At 46.1% G+C, this 16,972-nt stretch overlaps 1 protein-coding gene across 1 annotated transcript in view; it reads left to right on the forward strand.

Annotated features, from left to right (window-relative positions):
- MGAT5 (alpha-1,6-mannosylglycoprotein 6-beta-N-acetylglucosaminyltransferase) overlaps window positions 1-16,972 on the forward strand; it is a 480,616-nt gene that overhangs the window by 408,914 nt on the left and 54,730 nt on the right. The gene's annotated exons all lie outside the window — the stretch shown is intronic.

Genomic DNA, 16,972 nt, shown 5'->3' on the forward strand with positions numbered 1-16,972 from the left:
CATCGTCCTCATCTAGATCTACTGCGGCTCTTTGAAGCATCATGCTAAAGAAGATCGTGAAGAGAGTTGGCGCAAGAACGCAGCCTTGCTTTACACCTGTGCCTATTGGGAAGGGCTCCGAGAGGTCGTTGCAGTGTCTGACTTGGCCTCGCTGGTCTTCGTGTAGCTGGATGATCATGCTGAGGAACCTTGGGGGACATCCTAAACGTTCCAAGATTTGCCACAGGCCTTTCCTGCTAACTGTATCGAAAGCTTTGGTAAGGTCGACAAAAGTCACATACAGACCCTTGTTCTGTTCCCTGCATTTCTCTTGGAGCTGCCTGAGAACAAATACCATGTCGGTGGTGCTCCTGTTAGCTCTGAAGCCGCACTGGCTCTCTGGGAGGAGTTCTTCTGCAATGGTGGGCACCAGTCTGTTCAGGAGTATTCTGGCAAGGATTTTGCCTGCGATGGAGAGCAGGGTTATCCCCCGGTAGTTGGAGCAGTCTGACTTTTCCCCTTTGTTCTTGTATAGGGTGATGATGATTGCATCGCGAAAGTCCTGTGGTAATTTGCCTTGTTCCCAGCAGGTGACAAGTACTTTGTGAAGTGAGCTATGTAGTACTGTGCCCCCATGCTTCCAGATCTCTGGTGGAATTCCATCAACTCCTGCTGCCTTGCCACTTTTCAGTTGCTTGATGGCTTTAACAGTCTCTTCTAGGGTGGGGATCTCATCCAACTCTGTTTTCACCGGTTGAAGTGGGGTGAGGTGGATTGCTGAATCTTGAACTACGCGGTTGGCACTGAAGAGAACCTGAAAATACTCCGACCACCGGTTCAGTATGGATGCCTTGTCTGTGAGGAGCACTTGGCCGTCTGCACTATGCAAGGGACTCTGAGCCTGATATGATGGACCATATACTGCCTTCAGGGCTTCGTAGAACCCTCTTAAATCACCAGTGTCTGCACACAGCTGGGTTCTCTCTGCAAGCTTGGTCCACCACTCGTTCTGAATGTCTCGAAGCTTGCGCTGGAGGTTGCTACATGCAGCGCGAAAGGTTGCTTTTTTCCCGGGACAGGAGGGCTGAGCAAGATGTGCTTGGTAGGCAGATCTCTTTTTTGCCAGTAATTCTTGGATCTCTTGATTGTTCTCATCAAACCAGTCCTTGTTCTTCCTTGTGGAGAACCCGAGGACTTCTTCAGAGATCTGCAGGACGGTAGTTTTTAGGTGTTCCCAGAGTGCTTCTGGAGAAGGGTCTGTGGGGCAACTGAGGTCCTCAATTCTTGACTGGAGTTTTGCCTGGAAGGCAGCTTTAACTTCAGCTGACTGGAGGCTGCCAACCTGAAACTTCCTCCGAGGGATACCTCCTCTCCTGGGTGTGGGTTTAAAGTGAAGACGGAGATTGCAGCGTACAAGACGATGATCCGTATGACATTCTGCGCTGGGCATTACTCGGGTGTGTAAGACATCTCGAAGGTCTCTCTGGCGCACCAGAATGTAGTCGATAAGGTGCCAATGCTTGGACCGTGGGTGCATCCAGGTTGTCTTCAGACTGTTCTTCTGCTGGAAGATAGTGTTGGTGATGGTGAGCTGGTGCTCCATGCAGAATTCTAGCAGGAGGCGCCCGTTGTCATTGCAGTTGCCAATGCCGTGTTTGCCAAGTACTCCTTTCCAGGCTTCCGAGTCTTTACCTACTCTGGCATTGAAGTCGCCAAGGATGATCACCTTGTCCTCTGTAGGGGTCTTCCGTACGAGGTTGCGTAGATCAGCATAGAACTTGTTCTTTTCTGCAGGATCTGCTTGAAGGGTTGGGGCATACACACTGAAGAGTGTTGCATGCTGCTTGTTTTGAAGTGGGAGGCGCATGGACATGATGCGATCTGAGTGACCTGTTGGAAGGTTTTCGAGTTTGGAGGCAATGGAATTCCTGACCATGAAGCCAACGCCAGAAAGGCGGCTCTCAGCCTTTGACTTACCCGACCAGTAGAGGGTATAGCCAGCACCGTGTTCTTGAAGACTACCTTCCTCAGGGAGACGGACCTCACTGAGAGCTGCTATGTCGATATTCAACCTGAGAAGTTCGTGGGCAACTAGAGCAGAGCGTCGTTCAGGGCGACCACTGCCTACTGTGTCAAGCATGGTTCTGATGTTCCAACACGCAAGCTTTAGTCTTTGCACACTTTGTGAGGCAGGTGCATGCCTTTTCTTTGTTGTTATTTTTCGACCGCAAGTAAGGATGCCCGTTGACCGCGGCTAGCCAACTGGGGTGGGGGAGACGAGCTTTGTTTAGGCCACCTTTTCTAGGCCCCTCTCCGTGTGGAGCAAGCAGTGCTGTCCCTAGATAAGGCTGCTTGGTCGTTCAGGGTGCTGCCGAAAGATGCTTTCGTCTCCGGGTTAGCATCAGGCGACCAATATCCTGAACCGCCTACATGCAGGATCGGGACTGCGGCTTCCAGTGGCACCTTCCACCTGCCGTTTCGCCCCTTGCCTATCGCTGCAGGACTTGATGCGTTGTGGGTTGTGTGTGTGGATATGCCCTTCAGGCCTGCGCAGAGGGATTTTTTAGGTGAAGCGCAGTGTGCGCGGTACTGGCTCCACCCTTTCACCTGGGGGTCATCTGCCATGGCCCAGTAAGCCGGGACGCCGGCAGTGAGTCCTCCAGGTGGTAGGTGTTACATTAACGAGCTCTATCTGCCCGGGTTTGATGTTAGAGTTTTCCTTCTCTTAGGCTGACGAAGTTGGTGGGCCCAGCCTGCCCATCCGGTTATACCGCCGGACAATTCGGTCGCACCATGACGTAGCAAACTCTGTGAAAACGGGGGGGACCAGCGAGAAGGTGTTGCTACGGATGCAGTAATGCAGGAGAGGCCATTGCAGTGACCATCTGCCAGGCATAGCCAGACAGTGACCACGCGGCATTCACTACACCGGGAGAGGAGAGGCTATGTATTGCGCATGCACTTTCCCTGGGGGGGTAGGATTCCCAGAGGGAGCCCACCCCCCACCCCCCCCCCATTCTGACATAATGGTGAGAGAAAAACCATCCATTTTATTCTTCCCATAGTACATGTACGCGTGCCAGCCGAATTTATTTCCGTGAGCTTCTAACCATAAAGGTTTTTTGTCTAACAGCATTATCCAATCTTTTATCCATGTCAAACAAACTGCATCGTGATACAATCTTAGATCGGGAAGTTGGAAACCTCCTCTCTCTTTGGCATCCGTTAAGATCTTCATCTTTATCCTTGGTTTCTTTCCGGCCCAAATGAAATCAGAAATTTTCCTTTGCCATTTGTTAAATTGTTTTGCATCTTTTACAATCGGGATGGTTTGAAACAGATACATTATCCTTGGCAAAATATTCATTTTAATTGCAGCTATTCTGCCCAGTAAGGACAAGTTAAGCTTGTTCCATTTCATCAAATCTTTGTCCATAGCATTTTTGAAGAAAATAAAGAACCAACATCATAATGGAGTACAAATTACTATCTTGGAATATAAACGGACTAAATTCACCACAGAAAAGGAGAACATTTCATTGGATTAAAAAGCAAAAATGTAATATAATTTGTTTACAGGAAGTTTATATACAACGCAAAGACAGTAAATTTTTGTGGAATAGAAATTTGGGGTTGGAATTTTTTTCACTAGCAGAGCAAAAGAAAAGAGGGGTGGTCTTTTACATCAAAGAACAACTTGAGCCAAAATTAATCTTTAAAGATAAAGAAGGAAGATATATTGCTGTTGAGGTGACGATAGAGGTGAAAAAAAAACGTTACTACTAGGACTTTATGCACCCAATGGAGCGAAAGACAAATTTTTTAAAGACATAAATCGACAAATGGATGAAAAGACATATGATCAGGTATTGATGATGGGCGATTTCAATGGGACAATACAAAATAATCTTGACAGATCAAGTTCAAAGAAGAATGATAAAGAAGGGAAGCTACCCAATTCTTTCTTTGAGTTGATTAAACAGGAAAATCTAGGAGACATTTGGAGAAAGTTCAACCCTGATGTAAGAGACTATACATTTTTCTCAGCAAGGCATAATTCTTTTTCCAGAATTGACATGTTATGGGGTTCCCAAGGCTTGGGCCTCATAACAAAAAAAATTGAGATTCTTCCAAAGGTTTGGGCGGACCATAATCCAATATGCTGGTCTACAAAATTGCAAAGGAAATCAAGAAGATGGAGAATTAATGAGGATTTACTACAAAATAAAGACATTGTGTCATTCTTAGAAAAGGAGACTGCAGCATTCTTCCAAATAAATGAAACGGAGGATATGGAATTTCAAACAGTATGGGACACTTATAAAGCAGTAATGAGGGGTATATTAATTACATTGAATAATAAAGACAAAAGAGCAAAAGAAGAAAGGCTGTCAGCACTGCAAAATGAAATAAATAAAAAAGAAAAGGACTTGAAAAAAAGACCAGGGAAGAAAAAATTAATAAAAGAAATTACGATATTACAATCCCAAGTTAAACATTTGCTGAATAAAGAATTAGAATGGAATTTTAAAAATTTGAAACAGAAATCGTTTGAAAGTGCGAACAAACCTGGTAAATATTTGGCCTGGCAACTAAAAAAAAAGAAAGAAAATAAGACTATAAATAAAATCATGGCAAATGGGAAAACAATAGTGGATCAAGAAGGAATTAAAAGAGAATTCTTTAAATACTATGCAAATTTATTCAAAGGTGTGAACATAAGTAAAGAAAAAGTGGAAGAGTATCTACGAAACATTCAGGTGGCACCTTTGACGGAATATATGAAAAAGACATTAAATGATCCAATAGAGAAAATTGAAGTAGAAGCAGCAATAAAAGCAATGCAAGAGGGTAAAGCTCCAGGGCCAGATGGATTTACATCAAAATTTTACAAATCTCTTAAGGATGAATTAACACCCAAACTGTTGAAGTTGTTAAATACGATAAGAGAAGAAGGGAAAATTCCAAAGACCTGGAGGGAAGCTGTAATTTCTTTGATTCCTAAGGAAGATAAAGATAGCACAAATGTAAAAAATTATAGACCAATCTCATTGTTGAATAATGACTATAAAATCTATACAAGAATTTTAGCAGAGCGATTGAAACAATACTTGATCAACTTTATAAACAAAGACCAAGCGGGATTTCTTCCTAAAAGACAAATAAGGGACAATGTAAGAGCTGTTGTTAATGTCGTGGAATATTATGAGAAGCACCCAGAAAAAGAAGCGCCCTTATTTTTTGTCGACGCAGAGAAAGCCTTTGACAACTTAAATTGGGACTTTATGTTTGCGGTAATGGAAAAAATTAATCTAGGGGAACAATTTATAAAAATGACAAGAGCAATATATACAGATCAGCATGCAAAACTGTATAAATGCAGACCTTACCAAAGAATTGAAAGTGAGTAAAGGAACAAGGCAAGGATGCCCGTTATCACCATTGTTGTTTATAATGACCCTTGAAATTCTGTTACAACAAATTCAAAAAGATGAAGAAATAGAAGGTCTAAAAATCAGAAGATTCTCTTATAAATACAAAGCTTTTGCAGATGATATAGTGTTCATAATGGAGAATCCGATTCAAGTGTCACCATTGCTGTTAGCTAAGATAAAAGAGTACGGAGAACTAACAGGATTATACATAAATAAGGAGAAATCGAAATTCCTTTGTAAAAACATGCAACCAAATAAAATAAAAGAACTACAAAAGGTGACGGGTTGTGAAGTCACAACCAAAGTTAAGTACCTTGGAATAGAGATAACAATGAAGAACATTGATTTATTTAAAAACAATTATGAAAAACTGTGGTGTGACTATACTTTTTTTTCAGCAAGGCATAATTCCTTCTCAAGAATTGATATGATATGGACTACGAAGGATTTGGGACTTATTACTAATAAAATAGAAATTCTTCCAAAAATAGGTGCAGACCACAATCCATTAATGTGGTTAGTAAAGGGAAGGAGAAAGAGAAGAAGATGGAGACTAAATGAAGACCTGTTGTTAAAAGCTGAAGTAGTGAAATCTCTTGAAAAAGAGACTAAAGCTTTCTTCCAGGCTAATGAAGACCAAGAGGTTAATATTCAAACTGTATGGGACGCATATATAAAGCTGTTATGAGAGCTACTGAACGACTATAAGATTTTTGCTAGAATTCTAGCGGAACGACTAAAACAGCATTTGAACATTTCTATTCAAGAGGAACAACCAGGTTTTCTCCCCAGAAGGCAAATAAGAGACAATATCAGAACTGTAATAGATATTGTAGAATATTATTATAAGCATCCAGAAAAAGAGGTGGCTTTATTTTTTGCTGATGCAGAAAAAGCTTTTGACAATCTCAACTGGGGCTTTATGTTTGCTGTGATGGAAACAATGAAATTAGTAGATGATTTTATAAGGATGATCAAGGCAATATACACAGAACAACAAGCTGAACTTTGTGTGAATGCTGACTTGACTGAGCAGATGAAGATTAGCAAAGGAACAAGACAAGGTTGCCCTCTATCTCAGTTGTTGTTTATAATGACCCTAGAGGTCTTGCTGTCTCAAATTGATGATGATAATGAGATTGAGGGTTTGAAATTGAAAGGTTTTTCATATAAATATAGGGCCTTTGCGGATGATGTGATGTTTATCAATGAAAATCCATTACAAGTGACACCCTTGTTGTTAAAGAAAATCAAAGAGTATGGTGAGTTAGCAGGCTAATCCTAACTAAGAACTTGTCATCAGGCAAACAGAAAGAGCTACAAAATGTTACAGGTTGTGAAGTTGCTTCAAAAGTAAAATACTTGGGTGCAGAAATTACGATGAGAACTACTGATTTATATAAGAATAATTATGAAAAGCTTTGGCATAAGATTGAAGAAGACATGCTAAAATGGAATAAATTGAATTTATCCATGTTGGGGAGGATATCTGCAATTAAAATGAACGTTTTACCAAGAATTATGTTTCTTTTTCAAACCATTCCAATTGTAAGAGACAAGAAATAATTTAATTGTTGGCAAAGAAAGATCTCAGAATTTGTATGGGCAGGCAAGAAACCAAGAATTAAGATGAAAATCCTGATGGATGCAAAAGAAAGAGGTGGCTTCCAATTACCTGATTTAATGCTTTTATCATGATGCAGTATGTTTGGTATGAATTAAGGACTGGATGACTTTGATTAATAAAAAAATTACTGGCTTTAGAAGGTCAAGGAAATATTTTTGGTTGGTATGCTTATTTGTACAGAGGATTAATAAACAATTTTGAAGAAATCACCCTGCCCCTAACTGACTTTTTAAAAACCAAGGGGAAAGGTGCGCACGCCGCGAAAGCGAGCGCCAAGTTGAATTGGAACCCCGAGTGCCAAAAAGCTTTCGAAGAATTAAAGAAGAAATTTATTTCAGAGCCCTGCCTCATCCACCCTGATGAGAACAAAAGGTTTGTGGTTCAATGTGACGCAAGCGATGTCGCCCAAGCAGCCGTGTTGCTCCAAGAGGTGGAGGATGGGAAACTTCACCTGTGCGCTTACCTGTCTAAAAAATTTACCCTCATGGAGCACAATTGGGCAGTGTGGGATAAGGAAGCATCTGCTATTAAATTGGCTTTAGAGAAATGGCGGCACTATCTCGAAGAGGCCAGGGAACCATTCAAACTTTGGACCAACCATAAAAACCTCGCGTCCCTAATTGCAACCTGGACGCTCACTGACAAGCAAGTAAGGTGGGCGGGGTTCTTCCACCAATTCAAATTCACACAGGGGCATATCTCGGGGAGGCTGAACTTCCTGGCTGACGTGCTGTCCCGCTTCCCCCAACACGAAAGCAAATGGGAGGTGGTGATAGACTCGTTATTTACGCCCACCCAACTCAGTGCGCTGGTTACCACCCGTGCACAAGAATGCAAGAGGGTGGAACAAAATGACTTGTTTTTGACGTCACTTAAGAAAGCCCTGACGGGCATGCCGCCTGATGCCAAGTTGCAACTCAAGCCCTCCCCGGAAGGACTATGGTACAAAAACAACAAACTGTTCATTCCCGAGCCGCTGTGAGCGGGAGTCATGCAACAAGCCCATGATTCGAAATTGGGGGGGGGGGCACTTTGGATTTGTAAAAACCATCCACCTTGTGCAGCGGCTGCTTTGGTGGCTGGGGCTCCGCAAGGACATAGTGCAGTATGTTTCTAGCTGCCCCACATGCGTCATGGCAAAGAAAAGAGGGGGCTTACTCCCTGGGCACCTTCAGCCCTTAGCCTTGGACTCATGACCCTGGGAGTGTATTTCCATGGATTTTATAACTGACCTTTTCCTTCGCAAGGGAAGATGGTGGTGTGGGTGGTTGTGGACACGTTTTCAAAGCAAGCCCACTTTGTCCTGTGTAAACAGTTACCGACAATGAAAAAATTGGCTCAGTTGTTCATACAGCATGTCTTCCAGCTACATGCTTTCCCCCACAAGGTAATTTTGGACCGCAGGCCACAATTCATTGCCAATTTCTGGGCACACCTCTGCACCTTAAAAGGAATGGAGCAGGGGCTTACTTCTTCCTACCACCCCCAGACAGACAGAACAAACCAACGCTGTCCTTGAACAATTTTTAAGATGTTACACCTCCTTTCAACAAGACAATTGGGTGTCCCTCCTGCCATTTGCAGAGTATGCTTATAATAACAGCATTCACAGTGTGACGAATGCTAGCCCTTTCCTGGTGGTAAATGGTTATGAGGGAAAGCCTTTCCCGGAACTGCTTTTGCCTCCCACTGCCCCAGCAGACTTCACAAACTGGTGGATGCGAATATCCAAGGGCTGGGAGGCTACACAAAAGCAGCTGTTCAGAGCCCAAGTGTCATACAAAAAGTATTATGATAACAAACATTCTAAGCTATGGGATCTCAAGGTGGGGGACACAGTATACATTTCCACAAAGCACCTTCCCAACGCATAGAATTGTAAGAAGTTGGGCATGAAATATTTGGGACCGTTCCCCATAAAGAGAATCATAAATGCTGTAACTGTTAAACTTGAATTGCCTAAGAACTTAAAAAATGTCCACCCTTGTTAGCTACCTCAAGCGTGACCCTGGACCATCTGCCTGGCACCCCCAGCAACAACCCCCAGCTCCAACTCTGATTCGTGGTCAGATTCATCATGAAGTACAGGAGATCCTTGATGCCAAAATAAAGCATGGAGAACTGTTCTGTCTCATCAAATGGACCCATTTCCCAAGCAGCAAAGTGTAATGGGTCCGCACCAGCAATACTAACTGTTGGAAACTCATAAAAGACTTTCACACGAAGTTCCCGGGGAAACCACGGGGAAGGGGAACTTGGGGTAGAAAGTCAAGAGTGTCTCTGTACCCCTCTTGCTATGGTTTTGCTGTAACAGTATCATTTGGCTTAAATGCATTCCTGCTTAGCTCATCTTGCTTGCTTCTGCAGTCTTATCTGAGAAACTTATTATTGAAGCGGTTTCTACCGACCAAGGTCAACCACTAATGACGACCACCTGGACTCTCAGGCTTGGGGAAAGTGGGTACCGCCAAAAGCTGCTTTTGCTTTGCCGCGCTTGCGCTTGAATTATAACGGTTGGGGTGAGGGGTTAAATAGAGAAGCACTGGGCTAAGACATTAGTCTTAGCAAAGATTCTGATGTATTGCCTTTGATACACGGAATAAAAGGATGAACTATTAACCTGAGTTGTTCCTTGGGTCTGACACATACCCTTTACCCCATTCCAGACCCTTCTAGCACAGGGGTGTTGAACTCATTTGTTATGAGGGCCAGATCTGACATAAATGAGACCGGGCTGGACCATGTATGTACCTATTTAAGATAAGGTAGCAGAGATATAAATTTTTTAAAGGACACAGACAAACACGACTAAAGATTTTTTTTTTAAAAAGCCTTAAAATAAAACATGCTTAAAACATGAGCACTCGTTGGTCTTAAATGGTGCTTTGTTTGTATTTCTCCTGAGGGATCCAGGGAGCTGGGCAAAGGAAGCTCTGGCTCGCTTCCTCCTTCCCCAGGGTATCAGGAGGGGGAGGAGCCTATAGCTCCTGGGCGATTGAGCAAGCCTTGCAAAGGAAACTGAGATGCAGAAGGAAGCAAGAGAGAGGGAGAAGGAAGCAGACAAGAGCCAGCTGCTCGGGGCCTGATTTGAGCCCTCTGGGCATCTGATTTGACCCCTGGGCTGCATGTTTGACACCCCTGTTCTAGCACATGGCTTGCTACTGCATCACAATGTAGCAAGGCTGCATTTAACAGCATGGAGGATACAGACTTAGATCATTACGTCTCCCTAGGTGTTCTGGATGTTTTACTGCAAGCCTGTAAACCTTCCACTAGATACTCCTATGACCAGAAGTGGTCTCAATTTGAGTCCTGGACTACTGCTCAAGGGGTCTGCCCCTTCACCTACACTGTGTTGTTGATTTTGGAATATCTGTTGTTTGTACCTAATAAATACAGGTCCCAAAATACAGGTCAGCAAAAAGACACATTTGGCAGCCATAGCTGCCTTACCTGAGCACTTCTTGAAAGGATTGTCTAATGTCTTCCCCCCTTCTGGATTGGTATTAGCTGGCCTCCTGAAACCTGCCTTTGATATTTTAGCTTCATGCTCTCTAGAAAGGTGGCATTTTAGTGGCTGTTAATTCAACCAGAGAAGTCAGTGAATTTGCAGCTCTTAGAGTGAACCCACCTTTTCTTAAGATAGTCAATGAGCAAGCTGTGCTACATTCAAGTTTGGATTTTCTTCCTAAAGTAGTTTCAGAGTTCCAACTTGCATAAGAAATAATCCTACCTGTTTTCTTTCCTGCCCCTAGTTCCCAGAGAGAAAAAACACTGCATACCATTGATGTTCGGAGAGGTCTCCTACGTTATTTAGAAAGACACAAGTCTTTTTGTAAAGCACCATTTATTTGTTAATGGGGACCCAAGAAAGGTAGAGCAGCATCAACCCCATCCTTATCCAGGTGGGTGCAGCTGCCATCCAGTCCTGCTGCAAGGTATCTGGAGAGCCACGTCCCCTTGATGTGAAGGCACATTCTACATGAGCACAAGGATCATTACCCACTATGTCAGACAATGGAACTTCAAATTAAGCAGACTCCATTTGTTACAATGTTTAAGCCTTTATTTGATAATCCATAGTTTCTGAGCGCAGCAAGATTGGAACTGATACTCTTCCCTAGAAGCATAGATATTTTAACGAGTTGTACATCAAAGGTTTTCTAAACAATCTACATTCCCACATTGAAGTGATACATTTCACACAGTTGTTTTCTCTTATCTCGTTGTTGTTCACATTCTCCCAGGGACGGCCAAACTGGCCTTCCCTGAGGCATTTTATTTTCAAAGGATGTTTGCCTTTGTTAGTATCAGAGACAGGAATTCACACTAGGGTTAGTAGCAACTTTACTTCTGCTTTGATATGCAAGGTTTCTGCTTGGGGTTAATGGCATAGCATAGAAAAATGTAGTCAGTTAAGCTAAGCAGTTCATTACAGTTTGAACCCAGCATTGCATTATATCATAGTAATTTTCCAGTGTCTGACATACTGCCCCCCCTAAGCTCTTGCTCAGAGTTTGTCTGGGTGCAGTAGGTAAAACTTCTTCAGCAGAAAGGGGGCCTGCAGGTCTGATGACTTGACCCATTCATCGCAGCTTGGTGGGAAGTATTTACAAGTCTGTGGCAGTGGCAGGTTTTTGGTAGATAGGAAAACACTCTCCCCCACCTTAAAGTCCCATTCTGGGGAGTGTTTTTTGTCAAAATAAGCTTTGTAGTCTTTTTTAGCTATTTCTAAGTTCTCTTGAATAGCTGCCCAGCCTTTCCTTATGTCTTCCCACCATTGTTGGCAGGTGGTGCTGTTCCCCCGGGACTCGGTAGCAAAGGAAAGGGCTTTCCTTCGTAGCCATTCACTATTTGAAATGGCGAGGCTTTGGTGGAGTTGTGCAAGCTGTTATTGTACCCGTACTCTGCGAAAGGGAGCAGCTCCACCCAGTTGGATTGTTGGTAGTTTACATAGCATCTTAAATACTGTTTGAGAAGACTGTTTATGCGTTCCGTCTGTCCGTCCATCTGGGGGTGGTAGGCGGAACTTAGCCCCTGCTCTATGCCTGACATTTTGCAAAACTCCTGCCAGAAGTTGGCAACGAACTGCGGCCCGCGGTCGCTTATGACCTTGTCCGGGAATGAGTGTAGTCTAACAACATGTTGGAAAAATAAATAAGCCAGCTTCTTAGCAGTGGGGAGTTGTTTACAGGGAACGAAGTGCGCCTGTTTGGAAAAAGTGTCCACCACCAGAATCACTGTTTTCCCTTGTGAGGCTGGGAGTTCTACTATAAAGTCCATAGAGACCACCGACCATGGTCTTATCAGCTGTGGGGGTGGGTTGGAGAAATCCCGGTGGCTTGCCCCCCCTCTGTTTGGCCATGATGCAAATGGGACATGACCCAACGAATTCAGAAATGTCTTTTTTCATTTGTGGCCACCAGAATTGACGATTCACTAGGTGCAGTGTCTTTACATAGCCAAAGTGGCCCACCAGTTTACTGCAGTGGCAGTGCTGCAGTACTTTGGAGTGGAGGGTCTTGGGCACATACAATTTCCCCCCATGGTACCAAAACCCTCCCTCCCCTTTCAGAAGTCCGTCTGGCCTCTCCTTCCCCTCCTTTTCAGTCTGTTCGATCAACCGATTGCCCCCCCCCCCAAGGTTCTGTTTGCCTCGTCTTCTTCCCGGAATGGGTGGTCACCCCCCCACGACTGCTGAGGGGGGAATGATCGAGTCTATGATCTCCTCCCTTTGGCTCTCATGCTGAGGTGAGCGGGAGAGGGCATCGGCCAAAAAATTCTTTGAGCCAGGGATGTGCTGGAGGATAAAGTCAAATTTTGCAAAGAATCCCGCCCACCGGATTTGTTTAGCTGATAACTTTCTCCGTCCGGTGAGCGCTTCTAGATTTTTATGTTCAGTCCATATTTCAAAAGGCACTCTCGCCCCTTCTAGCCAGGACCTTCAAGTCTTTAGGGCGTACGTCACTGTGAACGCCTCTTTGTCCCAGACTGACTAGTTACGCTGCTTGTGCGAGAACGTTTGGGAGATGTATGCACAAGGTCTTAGCCTCCCCTCCTCGTCTTTCTGCATCAATATGGCTCCGACGGCTACATTGGAAGCATCGCATTGAACCACGAAGGGCTTTAGTTCATTGGGGTGGGTTAATACTGGTTTGCTAGTGAGCAGACTCTTAAGCTCGTCAAAAGCCGCTTGGCATTTGGGAGTCCACGGCAGTCAGGCCCCGGGTTTTTTGGCTTCCGGCCCCTTCCCTTTTGTTTTTAACAAATCTGTCAAGGGCAACATTACTTGAGCGAACCCTTGAATGAACCCCCTGTAGAAATTAGGGAACCCGAGGAACGATTGGAGCTGTTTACGTGTCCTCGAGGGCTCCCAGTCTAGCACAGCTTGTATTTTGGCTGGGTCCATCGCTAATCCCTTCCCGGACACACGGTATCCTAGGTAGTCTAGTTCCGTTTGGTGGAATTCACATTTGGATAGCTTCGCATACAACTTATGCTGATACAGGGTAGAGAGCACTTTCGTGACTAGTGGCACGTGGGAGGCCAGATCTTTCAAATAGATAATGATGTCATCCAGGTACACCACCACCCCCTTGTACAGGTATTCTCTTAGCACCTTGTTTATAAAGTTCATGAAAACCCCGGGGGCCTCTTGCAGACCAAACGGCATCACTAGGTACTCAAACTGCCTCACGGGCGCATTGAACGCCATTTTCCACTCGTCCCCCTCTTTGATCCTGACTCGGAAATAAGCGTCCCTCAGGTCCAGTTTTGTGAAGATGGACCCCTCGGACACCGTGCTTATCAAGTCTTTGATCAATGGGATGGGGTAGGCGTTGGACATTGAAATCCCGTTTATCCCGCGAAAATCTGTGCAAAGTCTGAGGCTCCCGTCCTCCTTCTTCCGGAAGAGGACAGGGGCGGCGTGCGGGGCGATGGCCGGCCTAATAAACCCCCGCTTTAAGTTCTTGTCAATAAATTTCTGCAATTCTGCTTTCTCTGCCCACCCCATTGAATACAGCTTTGCTTTTGGTAGTTCCTGCCCCAGTGTCCCAATGGGGTGGCAACTCATTCACCTCCTCCTCGCTAAACACTTTACGTAGGTCCCAATACTCCTTTGGGATGGATCGGACCTCCACTGACACACAAATTTTCTCATTCTTGGGGGGTGGGGTCGGCCCCCACTGACCTTGCCAATGGTGATGGGTGCACCGTCGGTCGGTGAAGTCTGTCGTCTGCTCCCCCCATTGTATGTCCGGCTGATGTCGGGCCAACCAGCCCACCCCTAGTACTACGTCAAACGATGAGGGGGTAATTACGAAGACTTCCACCTCCCAGTGCTCTTTTATTCCCACTGGCAACCCTTGGGTCTCTTCGGTGCATGGTTCCCCCCTCATGGCGGTCCCGTCCATCTGCTCGAATTGGATCGGGTGGGGAAGGAGAGTTCTGGACAACCCTAGGGTGTCTACTAATCTTGGGGTTATGATTTTGCGGGTGCAGCCCGAGTCGACTAGAGCTCGGGCATGCACGAACCGCTTCTGTTTTGGGTTCAACAATGTCACTGGTACGAAGAGTAGGGCTCCAGTTATTCTCACCCGCAGTGGTGCCGTCAAATCCACGACCTGCCGTCTGGCACCCTTCAGTGCAGGTCACTCTCGTTTCCCGCCGGTTCTGGCTCCCACGATTCCTCGCCCAAGTCATCGATAGTTATAACATCCTCGTCAAGCGCCAAAGACGTGGCGACACTGTCCCAACTGGGCTCTTTAGGCTTCCCCGGTATCTTCTTTGGCCCCGTGGTGGTCGGTTTCGGGGTTAGGGGGGGCTCGAGGCTTCTCCGGGCAGTTGGCGGCCAGGTACCCCGGGTCACCGCATCGGAAGCACTTCCGGCCTGGTGTTGGCTTGGGGTTTTCCCCCTGGGTTGGTGCTTTCCTAGGCTCGGTTTTGGCCCCCGGTCGAGCCTACGTCCCCCCTTCGCCCCTTGTTGTTGCTGTCGTTGCAGAGCGATGTGTCTCATGTTGGTCTCAACTTCCCCCGCCAATTGTATCCACCCCACCAGGGTGGTCAGTCGCGCCTGGTGGAATGCTCGATCCAGGAGGCTCGTGTTGAGGCCCCATTGGTAGGCTTCAATTCTCATCCTCTCGTTCCAACCCCGGACCTTGGCGCAATGGGCTCTAAATTTGGCCATGTACTCCCTCACCGACTTGGATCCCTGTTGTAAGTCACGCAGGGCTATGAGGGCCCTCACCTCCTGGAGGGGGTCCCCATACTGATGTAGCATTGCTTGCAGGAAGCCCTCCACGTTGGTCAATTCAGGAGCCCGGCTTTCGTACAGGCTCACGTACCATCGCCTGGCTGCCCCTTTCAGCTTCGACCCCAGGTAGTCCACACAGCTAGGCTCTTCAAGGAAGGTATTTCCCCAATAATGCATGTAGCTATTGCTCTGGATGGTGAAGTACTCTACCTCCTCCGGGTCCCCATCGAAGGTGATGTCCAGCCCTCGGCCCCTGCCTCCACCCCAGGCCCCTGGCATTAGTGGTTGTGGGGCAAACGGCCCCATCGGCCACGCTGGCAGTGCTGCCGGGATCGGTGGAACAAGCAGGCCTGGGACCACCGGGGGTCCCAACGGGGCCGGCAGCTCTGCTGGTCCCCCTGGCGGGACTACCGGTGGGTCTGGTTGTGGCACTGTCTGATCGGGCTGCGGCGCCGGCAGATCGGGCTGTGGCGCTGGCAGGTCGGGCTGAGGTGCAGGAGGGTCATGCGCGGGTCGCAGTTGCTCTCGCATCTGATCCAGCTGTCGTTGCACCTCGCGGGCGAAGTGCACCGTGTTGGCCTGGATTTCGTTCCGAATTTCCCTCACCCAATTTCACATCTCATCCCTCAGCTGCTCGATGCTTTCCTTGCCTCATAGGGTTCGGCCATTGTCTCGGTCCGGGCCACCCCCTCGCCCATCCTCGTCATCCCTTCTCAGGACGCCATCCCCGCCGGTGTCCGGTCTGGCGAATATGTTTTCGTACCGTCCCCCTGCCTCATCCATGAGGGTGGTTGAGGTTCAGGGCTTCCACTTATGCGGGGTGATGAGAAGCGTCTGGAAGTGTAGAGGGGACCCCCCTTTTCGTCGGACAGCAGTGACTCCGGGAGGGGTCTTCAGCTCTTCCACAGGTTTGGTGGGTTCTTCATTATCCGGAAATTTGGCAGCCATTCAGCTTTAAAAGTTGCCGGTTCGGATAAACCCGTATTGGATCAGTTCCAAAATGTCAGACAATGGAACTTCAAATTAAGCAGACTCCATTTGTTACAATGTTTAAGCCTTTATTTGATAATCCATAGTTTCTGAGCGCAGCAAGATTGGAACTGATACGCTTCCCTAGAAGCATAGATATTTTAATGAGTTGTACATCAAGGTTTTCTAAACAATCTACATTCCCACAATGAAGTGATACATTTCACACAGTTGTTTTCTCTTATCTCGTTGTTGTTCATATTCTCACAGGGATGGCCAAACTGGCTTTCCCTGAGGCATTTTATCTTCAAAGGATGTTTGCCTTTGTTAGTATCAGAGACAGGAATTCACAGTAGGGTTAGTAGCAACTTTACTTCTGCTTTGATATGCAAGGTTTCTGCTTGGGGTTAATGGCATAGCATAGAAAAATGTAGTCAGTTAAGCTAAGCAGTTCATTACAGTTTGAACCCAGCATTGCATTATATCATAATAACTTTCTAGTGTCTGACACACTATTCAGGTGTGAGTTCCTTCTAGACCAGGGGTGGCCAACGGTAGCGCTCCAGATGTTTTTTGCCTACAACTCCCATCAGCCCCAGCCATTATGGCCAGTGGCTGGGGCTGATGGGAGTTGTAGGCAAAAAAACGTCTGGAGAGCTACCGTTGGCCACCCCTGTTCTAGACATCTGCACATCAGCAACCTGGTGA

The sequence above is a fragment of the Heteronotia binoei genome, chromosome 16 (assembly GCF_032191835.1).
Source record: "Heteronotia binoei isolate CCM8104 ecotype False Entrance Well chromosome 16, APGP_CSIRO_Hbin_v1, whole genome shotgun sequence".
In the NCBI taxonomy this organism is placed as follows: domain Eukaryota; kingdom Metazoa; phylum Chordata; class Lepidosauria; order Squamata; family Gekkonidae; genus Heteronotia; species Heteronotia binoei.